This window comes from Ambystoma mexicanum, chromosome 2p (assembly GCF_040938575.1).
Source record: "Ambystoma mexicanum isolate Mex_15411 chromosome 2p, UKY_AmexF1_1, whole genome shotgun sequence".
In the NCBI taxonomy this organism is placed as follows: Eukaryota; Metazoa; Chordata; class Amphibia; order Caudata; family Ambystomatidae; genus Ambystoma; species Ambystoma mexicanum.
In genome coordinates, this window is record NC_090923.1 from 677,274,820 (window position 1) to 677,287,804 (window position 12,985).

Sequence of the window (12,985 nt, forward strand, 5' to 3'; positions counted from 1 at the left end):
CTCCTGCTTCCCGTTTCCATGGGCTTGCAAAGGGTGTGCCCAAGTGACAGTGATTTACACAGTGATGTTGGACTCCCATGAGCTGTGTGGGCAGTCTGTAGTCAATACTGTGTATACATTCCTAGTGGATATTGTTGTTGTATTGTACACTGCATGGTGTATTGATATGTGCTTGTGCATCCATGTCTTCCTCCTAATTTGCAGGTTCATTGCTCATGTCTTCACAAGGCCGTCTACTTTGGAGACGGAGTTCATGTTGTAAGCAGTGCACTTACACATTTGCATGGCAGCAGCACTGTACAGTTGGAAGTGGTCGATGTGCTGGCATAATCAGGTTGTAAGACTACCACTACTTTAACTTAGTACTGTCATGTTTATGCTATGTTTGAGGTTGTGTAGCTGCATTGTATTGGTGGTAAGTATTTGGTTATGTGTGTTGTTAGTTCTACATTACTGGGAGCATATTGTGTGTGGCCAGTTTCTATTAGGGACACTGTACTTTGTGACACTTGTGTCATGTTTTGGGGATTGCTTTGTTTGCTCTCACATAGCATGACATGCCATGGTGTGTTGGGTGGTGGTGCTGGGGAGGGGTTGGGTAACATGGCACTGTTGTCATGTTGTATTTTGCAAGGGGGTAATGAATTTAGCAGCATAGAAGTGTGTCTTTTTATGACACAGCATTGGTGGTGTTTGTGTAGCTAGGGATGCACACAATGTAACACTTCCAGGTGACCAATCTCAGGCTGGTATGGTTGTGACAGTTGACTGTCCCTTATGTCATCATCATTGATTGTCAGATGGTATGTGCCAGGGCTGTGTGCACTCCACAGGGGTGTGATTTTAGGTGAAGTAATTAGTCACCAGCTGCGTACGGGCTGCCTCACCCCGTGCCCTTTCCCCTCCCATGCGCAGCGGGCGTGCATGTGGTTGGGGATGTGGGGGCACCACCCATGAAGATCCAGTCCCAAAAGCCCTGCTTTTATGCAGAAAACCCCCATTCATTCAGCCTAGCTGTCAATCAAAACACGCTAAGTGGTGAGTGGGGTGGCTCACCACTTGGGCCAATCACACCAGAGTGCGACTTGAGTTGGCAAGGCAACTCAGTCCAGGGTGCCTAAACGCCCTCCCACACCCCCTGTGGTACCCAGACAGAATAGCACCACTTTGGAAGGCTTCTGTGCAGAAGCCCGCCAAAAGTGGAACAAAGGGCTCAACCTTTGGTTTAGGAGTTACAGAGACAAACACAGACGCCATTTTAAAAACCGAGTTCTGGCAGAAAATACCAACCGATATATTTATTTAAGACAAATAAACCGGTGGTATGTTAGAGACTAACGAGAAAAAGTATTAACCTCCAACAATGGGAAGAATCCCATAGAGTTATATTCAGGGTCGAATATGACAAGTAGTTTCCACTGCCACCAGCCAAAACTCGACGAGGGGGGACGGGACAGTGCCCCCTTGAATAACAGACCCAGGGGTAATCGAATTACCCCTACTAGTACGTCCACAATAGGATGGTTTGTACTAGTTCTGTTAGTAAATTTAGGTCTAGTAAAGCCAATGGTGACTTTACATGCCCTGGGAGACAGTAGTCAGTCCCAGGGTATGGAGTCTATGGTGGGGGTCCGCTAGGATGCCCCGGTGTTACGGCACGGAGGGTGCGTTGTAACACACATAGCAAAACATATGAGACCCTATGGAGTAAAAGACCCCATAGCCCATAGAACACATTGACATTCAAAGGAATTAACCACATTCATGTCCAAGAGTGGGAGAAAAAGAGACTCACTCTTGGCAGGATGGAAAAAAACAAACTCCAGAAATCCAGCAAAGCTGCTGGGGGACTCACTAGGTTAGGAAATTCAGCCTAAACAGAGAATCCTCCCTAACAGCAGGCGATGACGCACTTGATGCTGTTGAGGTTGAGGAGATGGTGCAGACCCAGGAGGGATCTCAGGCACGACCGGGCACCAGCGGGGCATGTGGTGTGGTGGTGGGTGAGAACCCAATCTTGCTGCAGACCATTCTGTCCAGGAGTGTCTCTGGGTGCACCTCCCCAGACCTCTATTCAGGTGCTGATTCGGATGATGAGACCCATGTGCCGTCGGAGGTAAGTGTTTCTGGCAGGGATTCTGTTCTGTCCAACCCACCTGCACCAGGGGTAGAACCCTCTATGGGGATGTCAGTGTTGGTAAGTCCGCCTTTGGCGGTTACGGATGCAGGGTCACACTCCACAACATCTGATCCTGTTCCTGGTGCAGCAGATCAGAGGGGGAATGCAGTCTTGCAGCCTCAGGCAGTGCCGGCACAGCAAGTCGCAGATCGCCTTGCCCCAACCAGGTGTGGTGCCCGCCAACTCGGTGGCCGTACGCCACCAGGCAATACCGCATGGGAACAATCCATGTACGGTATGGCAACCCAACAGGCAGCATCAGTTGAGATGATGGCTCAAGCAATGGAGAGGGAGGCCACTTCCATTGTCCCCCCTGAAAGGCAGATGGAGCAACTACAGCAGGCAACAGACTCCATTTGCCAATCACACAGGGAGGACATGTTGGCGTCCAACAGGGACAGACGGGCGGCACTGGAGGCTCTACGCCAATCAATATCAATAGAGTCCCAAGGCTACAGGGAAGCCCTGAGGGTAGAACTCCATCACCTCAGGGAGACTCTTGTTGACCTTGAGGCTTCCACTAACTTGAGGACAGAACAGCAGCTGGAGCGGCTCACACGTTCGCTCTCAGCTGAGATGCAGGCAACTCGGGAGGAGATCCGGGCATCACGTCAGGTGCTGCATGGGGATCTCCGCACTATAATCCTCCAGAACGAGACCTTCCACACCCGCATGCTTGCTGCCATGGAGGACCATACCAGGGCTTTGCGTGGGCTGCCTCCCACAGCACCACCACCTCCTGTGGCAGCAGCAGAGGGTGATGAGAGCGACAGCAGCAGTTCTCCCACATTGGCATAGCCGTGCAGGCCATGAGCCCATGGAGGTGTTTTTTTTCTCCCAACATCCACACAGGTGGCTGTTGGTGCGCACCCTGTCCTCGGACCTCCTGGGTTCCCCCCCACCCCCCACATGGCCATTTTTGATTTTTGATTTTTTTTTTTACAGTGTGTTGCCTTGTGTGACTCCCGTGGGCATCCACTGTATTCCGGCTGGGCACATGCAGGCTTGTCCTGAGTTTGGGTTAGATTCTTGGGTTCTTGAGACACACACCCCTCCTGCTTCCCGTTTCCATGGGCTTGCAAAGGGTGTGCCCAAGTGACAGTGACTTACACAGTGATGTTGGACTCCCATGAGCTGTGAGGGCAGTCTGTAGTCAATACTGTGTATACATTCCTAGTGGATATTGTTGTTGTATTGTACACTGCATGGTGTATTGATATGTGCTTGTGCATCCATGTCTTCCTCCTAATTTGCAGGTTCATTGCTCATGTCTTCACAAGGCCATCTACTTTGGAGACGGAGTTCATGTTGTAAGCAGTGCACTTACACATTTGCATGGCAGCAGCACTGTACAGTTGGAAGTGGTCGATGTGCTGGCATCATCAGGTTGTAAGACTACCACTACTTTAACTTAGTACTGTCATGTTTATGCTATGTTTGAGGTTGTGTAGCTGCATTGTATTGGTGGTAAGTATTTGGTCATGTGTGTTGTTAGTTCTACATTACTGGGAGCATATTGTGTGTGGCCAGTTTCTATTAGGGACACTGTACTTTGTGACACTTGTGTCATGTTTTGGGGATTGCTTTGTTTGCTCTCACATAGCATGACATGCCATGGTGTGTTGGGTGGTGGTGCTAGGGAGGGGTTGGGTGACATGGCACTGTTGTCATGTTGTATTTTGCAAGGGGGTAATGAATTTAGCAGCATAGAAATGTCTCTTTTTATGACACAGCATTGGTGGTGTTTGTGTAGCTAGGGATGCACACAATGTAACACTTCCAGGTGACCAATCTCAGGCTGGTATGGTTGTGACAGTTGACTGTCCCTTATGTCATCATCATTGATTGTCAGATGGTATGTGCCAGGGCTGTGTGCACTCCACAGGGGTGTGATTTTAGGTGAAGTAATTAGCCACCAGCTGCGTACGGGCTGCCTCACCCCGTGCCCTTTCCCCTCCCATGCGCAGCGGGCGTGCATGTGGTTGGGGATGTGGGGGCACCACCATGTCCATGGGCAGGCCCCGGCGTGTTGCAACGTTGTGCAGGACACATGCTGCCACTATGATCCTGCACACTACTGGGGAAGCGTATAACAGCTGCCCGCCAGAATGGTCAAGGGAGCGAAAGCGTGACTTGAGCACTCCGAATGTGCACTCCACTATGCCCCGGGTTACAATGTGGGCTGTGTTGTATCTTACCTTGGGTGGCGTGGTGGGGTTCCGAATTGGCGTCAGCATGTGGGTGCTCAGAGGGTAGGCAATGTCCCTTGGGGAGGTGGTGATGGGTGTCATTAGTGGGGTTGTGACATTACTCAGTATCTGACATACATGCATGTGCTGAGGCAGTTATACTCACCGAGCAGCCATGTATCGCCATGCCGCCCAGCTTCTAGGTCCCGGTTTAGGGTTGACATTCTGTAAATAAAACTGTCGTGGGTGGACCCTGGATAGTTGGCATATACTGAGGTGATGATTCCCTTGGCATCACATACTACCTGGACGTTGATGGAATGCCAGTGCTTGCGGTTTCTATAGATGTGCTCTGATGCCCTGGGGGGACGTGGAGCCACATGGGTGCATTCAATGGCACCTAGGACTTTGGGGAATTGTGCCACCTCGTAGAAATCCTGGACGGCAGCCTGCCTTTCTGCAGGTGTTCTGGGCAGGTATATGTGCCTGCGGACTGATGGGCGTGCAGTCATGATGGCCAAGACCTGGTGTAGGCAGCGTGACTGCGTGGCCTGTGATACCCCCCCCCACTATAGCACTTGTCCGCTGAAATTATCCAGTGGCCAAGAAGTGCAGTACATTGAGGACCTTCTCGAGGGGGCTGAGTGCTTGGGAGCACAGGGTGGGTGATGTGAGGTCATCCTCCCACTCACTCACCAGGTTGAGTATTATGTGAGGTGGAAACCTGTACCTCCCATACACCTGGTTATCAGGCATCCCAAAAAGGCTGGTTCTGGGTGGGAAAATTCTGGGTCTGACTATCCTCCTCCTCCTCCTGCGGTATCCCACGACCACTGCTGCTAGGAACGGTATATTCATCCTGGCGTCTGAGCTTGTTTGTTGTTTGCGCGCATTTTTATGATGCGCGGGTCCACGTACGCCCGCTTTCTGCTGGCGTACGTGTTTCCGGATTAGTGCATCTTTTTTGGCGCACGCGTTAGGCCCGTTCGAATCCATGAATACGTGTTTTGAACGTGCGTGTGGGCGTTCTGCGCATTTGCCTTCTGTACTTCCCCTGTGACGCCCACATTTTCACGCGTTGTTCCCCATTCCGCGTGTCACGCCCTCTGTTCCTCCTACTTTTGTTGTGTGTGCCGCGCTATACGCGATTTCGCTGTGGACGTAGAGCATGCTGTTTGGAGACTTGTGCGCCAGCGTGCACCACGCAGAATTTTGGCACACATCCTGGGATTTACACACGCACAGACTTCCATGAATCGCTGTGTGCAGGTTTCGCTGCGATTTTCGCACTGGCACTGCGATTCGCACGCTTTCACATGCTTTCACACGCTTGCGCTGGAAATTTCAGCGCACATTAATTCCATGAATCGGCCTGTAAATCGTGTGATTTTTTAGATTGTAATATTGTGCCATTAGAGTTGGATAAGAAGGTAGAAGCTTGATTAGTTCAATTAGAGAATTCCATTTCTAAAACGGCAGGTCTAGAAGCAGTTTTAAAACTGTGCATCAATGCACAAGTACTTTTAAATAGGAAGTTGAATGTAGGAATTGGTCTAGTCAATCGAGCGATGGGGAGAGTGATTACATTTCACACTTTTCTCACAGTACAAATATTGAACATGTTGAAGTAAAGTTTGATCGTGTAGAAGAAACTGATTTGATTTCTCGGACATCTGCAAGTTTCATGCTTTTTAAGGATACCTTTGTGAAAAGAACACAATTTCCATTGTCCTCTGTATATGCAATTACTGTTAATAAATCACAAGGGTTAACCTTAGAAGCAGCACTTATTGACATTGGTCACACAGGCCCTCATTACGACCCTTGCGGAAAGTAACTGACATGACCGCCATAGCGTAAATAGCGTTTCCGCCACTGCACGATGGAGGAAAGTGCGGCTAATTCTGACCCATCAGGCACGAGCATTACGCCATGGCGGAAGTGCAAAGTCCGCGATGGCGGAAATGACCCCAAAACGCCCCTTACCGCCGTCGTACGTCGCCCTAGGTGCAATTCCGCCACCCATCTTAGCGGTCACCGTAATGAGCGGTCAGCGCAAAATACGGTCACCCTAAATATACGGAAACGGAAGTAAAAACATGGGGCCGGAACGGGAAACAGCACGCCGTACACCTATAAAATCAGAATCCCAACACAACCATAAAAAATCCGACCCTGAGACACATCCCAACCCGTTAGCCACCCCATTTAAAAAATTAAATATGGGAAAAGTTGCTAAAAAAGCGTGCGACCGCAAGCGGCAGGTCCACTTCTCCCACGAGGAACTCACCGTGCTCACAGAGACCCTCCAGGAGAATGCTGCCGTCGTCTTCTCTACGCAAATGACCAGGACGGCACTTGCGAACAAGAAGGCCATATGGGCGCTGGTGGCACAGCGGGTAAGTGCGGTGGGGACCGCACCCCGCAACCCACAGCAATGCAGAAAGCGATGGGACGACCTACGGATACGCGTCCGGAGCATGCTCTCTGCCAACCGGAACATTGCCACAGCTACCGGGGGAGGATCGGAATCACCCATCAAGTTGACCCCCTGGGAAGAAATCTGTGCCTCCACCATTGGAATGGAGAGCATAGAGGGAGTCGGAGGGATGGAGAAAGGAGTGCAGACATCAGAAGAATCAGGTAGGTGGCCCAAATAAAACTATGCCAAATCCACAATTACCAACCATGTGAAGTAGCATGTGTCCCCATAGTGCAATAGAAACACATGTCCAGGAGAACGACCACATACATTGCCATGACAGCGCCCCTTAAAAGTCAGATTAAATAAATAAATATTTAAAAATCCCAAAAACACACTCTACATGTGCAGCATGCACACCCTAACTGCAGACTGCAAAATAACTGCATCCCCAATGCACACAAAAATGAGACCACCTCCAAGGCCCTGACCCAAATCACCCCCAGGTACCACCCCAATGCATGTGATACAATTGCCATTACAATTACCACAGACCCATGAATAACGCTCGCCCTCCTTTACTCCACCACAGGGTCCGATTCCAACGACGAGCTTCAGGACACCCCTACCAGCACACCTGCAAAGAGGGCCAAGAGCAACGGCCAAAGACCCTCCACCTCAGCTGCACGGATCAAGACACGGCAGCTGCACAAATCGAGTGGCAGCACACTGGAGGGGACTCCAACAAGCACCCCAGCAGCCAGCATGTCCACAACAGCAGCACCACAGGTCCCCCCAATGGATGCCACAGAAGGCACTGCTTCTGGTGGCAGCAGCACCCTAGGTGACACTGCATTCATGCCAGCATGCTCCGACACAGAAAACGGTGCTGCCGAAGTAGGACACATCCATGACCTGTCTCAATCCCCCTGTTTGTATCATCCCGTACACCATGAGGAAACCACGCAGGGGCACCCACAAGACGACGACTGGCCAACCCCCACAAGGCCTGTTGCAAGGCAACATGAGGCGTCCAGCCCCTCTGTGACACCACCGCAAATGGGCATGGCCCAGCAGAGGCAACAGTCCCTCGAGCAGATGATAGTGCAACAGCAGCAACTGGCCACGCTCCTCAAGGAGCATGCTGCTGAATGTGGGGGTTCTAAGGCAGCCATTGAAACATCTACTGAGACACTTAGGGCAGAAATGGAGAGAAGTACCGAGAGCCTGAGGGGACAAATGGAGAGAAGCACCGAGAGCCTGAGGGGGGAACTGCATGCGACGTCCAAAGACGTATGTGGTGAACTTGCCGCTGTGCGCCGTGTGCTCACTGAGCCCTCACAAACCCTTAGGGACATGCATGGACGTGAGCAGGCAGAGACATCATCCGTTGCAAGTTCCGTCCAGGGCAGCCCCCAACGTAGATCTGGGAGGAACCGGCGCTCCACAGGCAGGGGTGCCCCTGATACCCGGAGAGGGGGCTTGCAATAGCGTCTGCCCACTGACAATGAGCGTCATTGGACACTGGTGTTCGTGGGGCGGGTAGGAGGGTGGAGGGGGTGTGTTGTGCTTCTTTGGGTGGCGGGTCGATTGGGTGTGTAATGTCATTTCACATCTGCAATACAATTCTTCATATTCATCCAATGAGATGTGTGGACATTGATCTCTGTGTACGAGGCCTATCTTGGCATACAGTCCACATTGTGCATGTTCCAGACACACACAGTGCCACAAGTCCCGTGTCCATGTAACAGCCACCAGGCGTGAATGCTAGAAGCATGCATCTAAGAGATTCTGACGTAATTCACGGGCCTCCTGTGCCTCGCGGACCCCTTGAGGTGCTGCCACATCCCCACCCTCATCATGACCATCTGCAGGTGCTAGCAGTTCTGCGTCGGGGGGCATGGTGACATTCCTACGTACGCACATGTTGTGTAGCATGACACATGCCATGACCATCTTTGCCACCTTCTCATGGCGGTACAGGAGTGCCCCGCCAGACCTGCTGAGGCAGCGGAAACGAGCCTTCAGTAGGCCGAATGCCTGTTCTATGACCACACGGGTACGTGAGTGGGCATGGTTGTAGTCCTCCTCATGCTGGTCCTGTGGGTTCCGGATTGGTGTAAGGAGCCACCTCTTCAGTGGATACCCGCAATCACCTGTATGTGGACAACAAAGGATGTTTGTGGAATGTCATTGCTACGTACGCACCCCCCCCCTTCCTGCCAGGTCATTCACGCATCACCTACCCCACATACTCATGCATTAAATGAGACTCACCGAGTAGCCAGGATCGGCGCCCTGCGTGTCGCTCCATGTAGCGTGGTATTCTAGAGTTCCGCAAGACCATAGAATCATGTGTTGATCCTGGAAATCGGGCAGAACAATGTGTAAAGATCCTGTTGGAGTCACACACCATTTGTACATTGATAGAATGATATTGTTTCCGGTTGCGGTACTGGGCCTCCATGGCATGTGGGACAACCAATTCCACATGGGTGCAGTCGATGGCACCAATGCAACCCGGTATGCCGCCAAGTGGATGGAATCCCACTTTTGTGTTTGTAAGCTCCTGCTCCGAGCGTGGTAAAGTGATGTAGTCGTCTGAGTGCTTCAGGAGGGCATCAAGCACTTGGAATAGTGTCCGTGAGAATAGTGGCTGTGAAATGCCATGCAACTGTCCGACTGTGTGCTGGTAGCTGCCTGTGGCCAGGAAGTGGAGTACAGACACCACCTTCAGTAGGGGTGGGATGGCGGTTGGGCTATCTATCATGCTGACAAGGTCAGCGTGTGTCATGTCGACAATGGCGGTTATGGTGTCCCGGTCCAAACGGTAGAGGGTGTGGATCTGCTCAGCTGTGAGGTTGAACGGATTAGCTCGGAGGCGTGGGATTGCGGGCTGCCTGCGTGGTGGTAGTGGCTGTGCTGGTGGGGCTTGCTGGCCATGCCTTGCCCTCCTCCTCCTCCTCCTCCTCCTCCTCCTGCGTCTCCTCTGTGCGGCCGGTTGTTGTAGTAGTTGGCGTTCGTCTTCTTCTTGAAGTTGGAGTACTTGCAGTGCAATCAGGTCCCCCAGGCCCAACATCGCTAGTCCTGCCGGTAGCATTCTGGAGTGGGTGTGGTTGGGGGAGGGGGTTGGGTGTGCAATTTATGTGTTTTCAGGCTGTATAGCCTTCACCTGTGGTGATTCATTCCACCTGTGTCAGCTGCAATGCCTTTCGTGCGAGCACGGTCCGCACACAACGCTGCAATTCGACGCATGGCATCTTGCATTTACATTCATGTTTTTAATCCCGATGGCAGTGATATGTTGGTTTATATGTTAATTCTGCTATGGTCCCATTGTTTCACATACTATATTTGCATTCGCGAGCAGACTTGTGAAGGGTCAGTGGAATGTAGTACTCGATCAACGGTGGACCCTCATGCAGCACTGTACCGACGTTCACCGACGGCGGGGAGTCCCATCAGTGATTGAGGCCAGTTACCATTTTCACACACAGCCGCACTGCATAGATGTATTTGTGAATACAAGCGTTCACAGATGCCTTTTCGACGTGATGTTGCAAATTAGGAATTCGAAGGACAGCGCTTTCGGTTTTCAACTAGCGGCGTGGAGACGCCCACAGGTCTGACTGGAAATGTAACGTTCTATTGTTGAATGTCCTTGGGACAGGGCCCATGACGGGAATGCAATGATTGATATGATTTGAATGGGATGCGCTATAGCGTAGTGGACGATAAGGCAGGACGTTCCCAAATACATGTGACTTCACTACACAAGGAATCCGGGCAGGAGCACAGTGGATTTTGAAGGCTGCATTACGCACAGACTCAATGGAAATTTCGAATGTTATGTGAGTGAATATTCAGGCGTTTTCATAACGGGATGAGGGAATGATGAATGGATGCATGGAAAGATGATTTAATTGGGAGTCTGCCATGTACATGGCTATTTGGAATCTATCCCCTTCCCCTGCGCTATGTGATGCAAGGCTGCCATAGTGGGACCATCGTCTGTCTGCCCTTGTTGAACCCTCCCTGTCTCGACGCGCCTTCAATCACTTGTGTCTATGCACGTTGATGATCCCATCTGATGGATCCTGTTCTGACAGGCGCATGCACACAGACACTCGTTTGAAATAGTGTATTCACCTCGATTTGTGTCGTAATAATTCGCAAGTGATTTTTGGGTGCTATTGATCCTTATGAGTGGGCTAGCATGCATATGGTTGTAGGTTTGGTGTGTTGAATGAAGTGAGTAATACATATGAAGTTCGGATGCCCATACTATCATTTTCTTCATTTGGGTGACAGGTATCTCCTCCCCTTCTGCCGCTGCCATCTGTACGCCACTCCTGCAGATGGCTTCTACAGTCGACACCTGCAGCTTCGAGTTAATCAGTGGAGCACCATTACGATCTTATGGGACGATCGCCAATGGCCCACATGCCCTTACGCATTACTAGTGGCTAGGTGCAGCATACCTAGCTTCCAGCTGGACTAGTGCCTACTTCATGGGACGGCCCTGCGGTCCTAGGCGCTTCCATGTTGCCTTTTTGGACGTTGATGTAGCCCCTGTGTGCCATGAAGGTACAGGGCGTCACACATGGGGAAGCTGGTCATTTATTGCGGATGCAGCCCACAGTAATGCTGATCATTTGTGAGTTTATGTTCAAATGGCTGTATGGGCTTGGTGATTTTGATGTGCATTAAATTTATATTCAGATATTAACCGTGTAGCGTTATTCTTTGCTAGTAATGTGGCATATTCCGATTTGTGGCGCGATGTATTGTGAGGTGTTCTGCATTGGGTTCCGGCTTCTGGGTACAGTTGTGTGGTACGTGCTTATGCTGATGGTTGGTTTGACTACTGGCATGTGTACAGGGCTGGTGCAGTCTCCCTCAGTTTACTGCTTTGAATGTTGATTTACACTGGTGGCAAGCGATGGGGGACTGTTGTTTTGTGTCATGGAATTTTCAGTTCATTTTGGTGTACTTGCACCTTCAGATGCCTGTGCTGCATCAGTACGGCAATGGTGTGTTGCCAATTGTGGATGGCCACTCACAGGGCACTTGGGGCCCCTGCATGCATTTGTTCGTTGGCATGCATGGGTGACTTCTACATTTCACTGGTTGCATGGTGTGACTGCATTGCGCCTACGAGGAGTTGTGCAATGTGGCCAGGGAGTGGAGTACAGGCACTCAGTAGGGCCATTACGGTTGGTTCGCGATGCCGTAGTTCTCGCCATGGCGGAATGGTACTTTCCGCCATGCTTGATGGCGTTAAGTGAATGTCCGCTGGGGTCAGCATTCGCGTACCGTTGCGCCATGGCGGATATTGCGGTTTTGCACGGCGCGCGTGCGCGTACTTGGTGCAGTTAGCGTTGGCGTTCGCATCGTACTTTACGGTGACGGGTCATGATCGCAACGGGCGGTATTCAATGGCGGTATTACATTTCCGCCATCGTTTTTCGTATTCCGCCAGGGTCGTAATGAGGGCCACAGTGTTTAAAGAAGGAATGTCATATGTAGCACTATCACTTGTGAAAAATATGGAAGGTTTATTTTTTAATAAACTTTGATGAAAGAAAAGTGACAGCTTACATTTCTTGCATTGAAGAATATAATAGGTTAGGTGTACTGCATGCTCTTCACTTGAACCTTATACCTGGACCTACAAAGAACTTAGCCAGGAAACATAAAGAGTCAGTGAAAGTACATTCAAATAGAATCATTCCTCTTAAGACTAAAAAAACAACAGAGTCTACCGCAGTTGGAAAGTTATTCAACTATGACATATTCTCATGGTAAATTTAGTAATGAAACAGGAGTTGAATGCTATTCTAAGCAGCTTTGTCTATGCTGTTTCAAATGACACCATTGATGCAAGAAATAGCTTCCACAGCAGACAAGCAGCTGTGTGTGGTAGTTTAATTTCTTAAAATGTCTGGGGCCTTCCTGCTGTTCGTGGGTTTCTACCTTGATTTTTGCCATTATTAAATTGGGCTGGTTTCCGCCGTTCAGTGCGTTGCGCTGACCCGAATTGTTGATTGCGGTGGTGATGGTAAGGGCTTCCGTTTGGGCCTGTTGATGGGCTGCTGAGTGGCCAATATCATTGCCAATCAATTTTTACTGGCTTTCCCGCTGCGTGAACTTATATGTGGATTGCTTTGTGGGCCTGAAGTGCCTGACCGC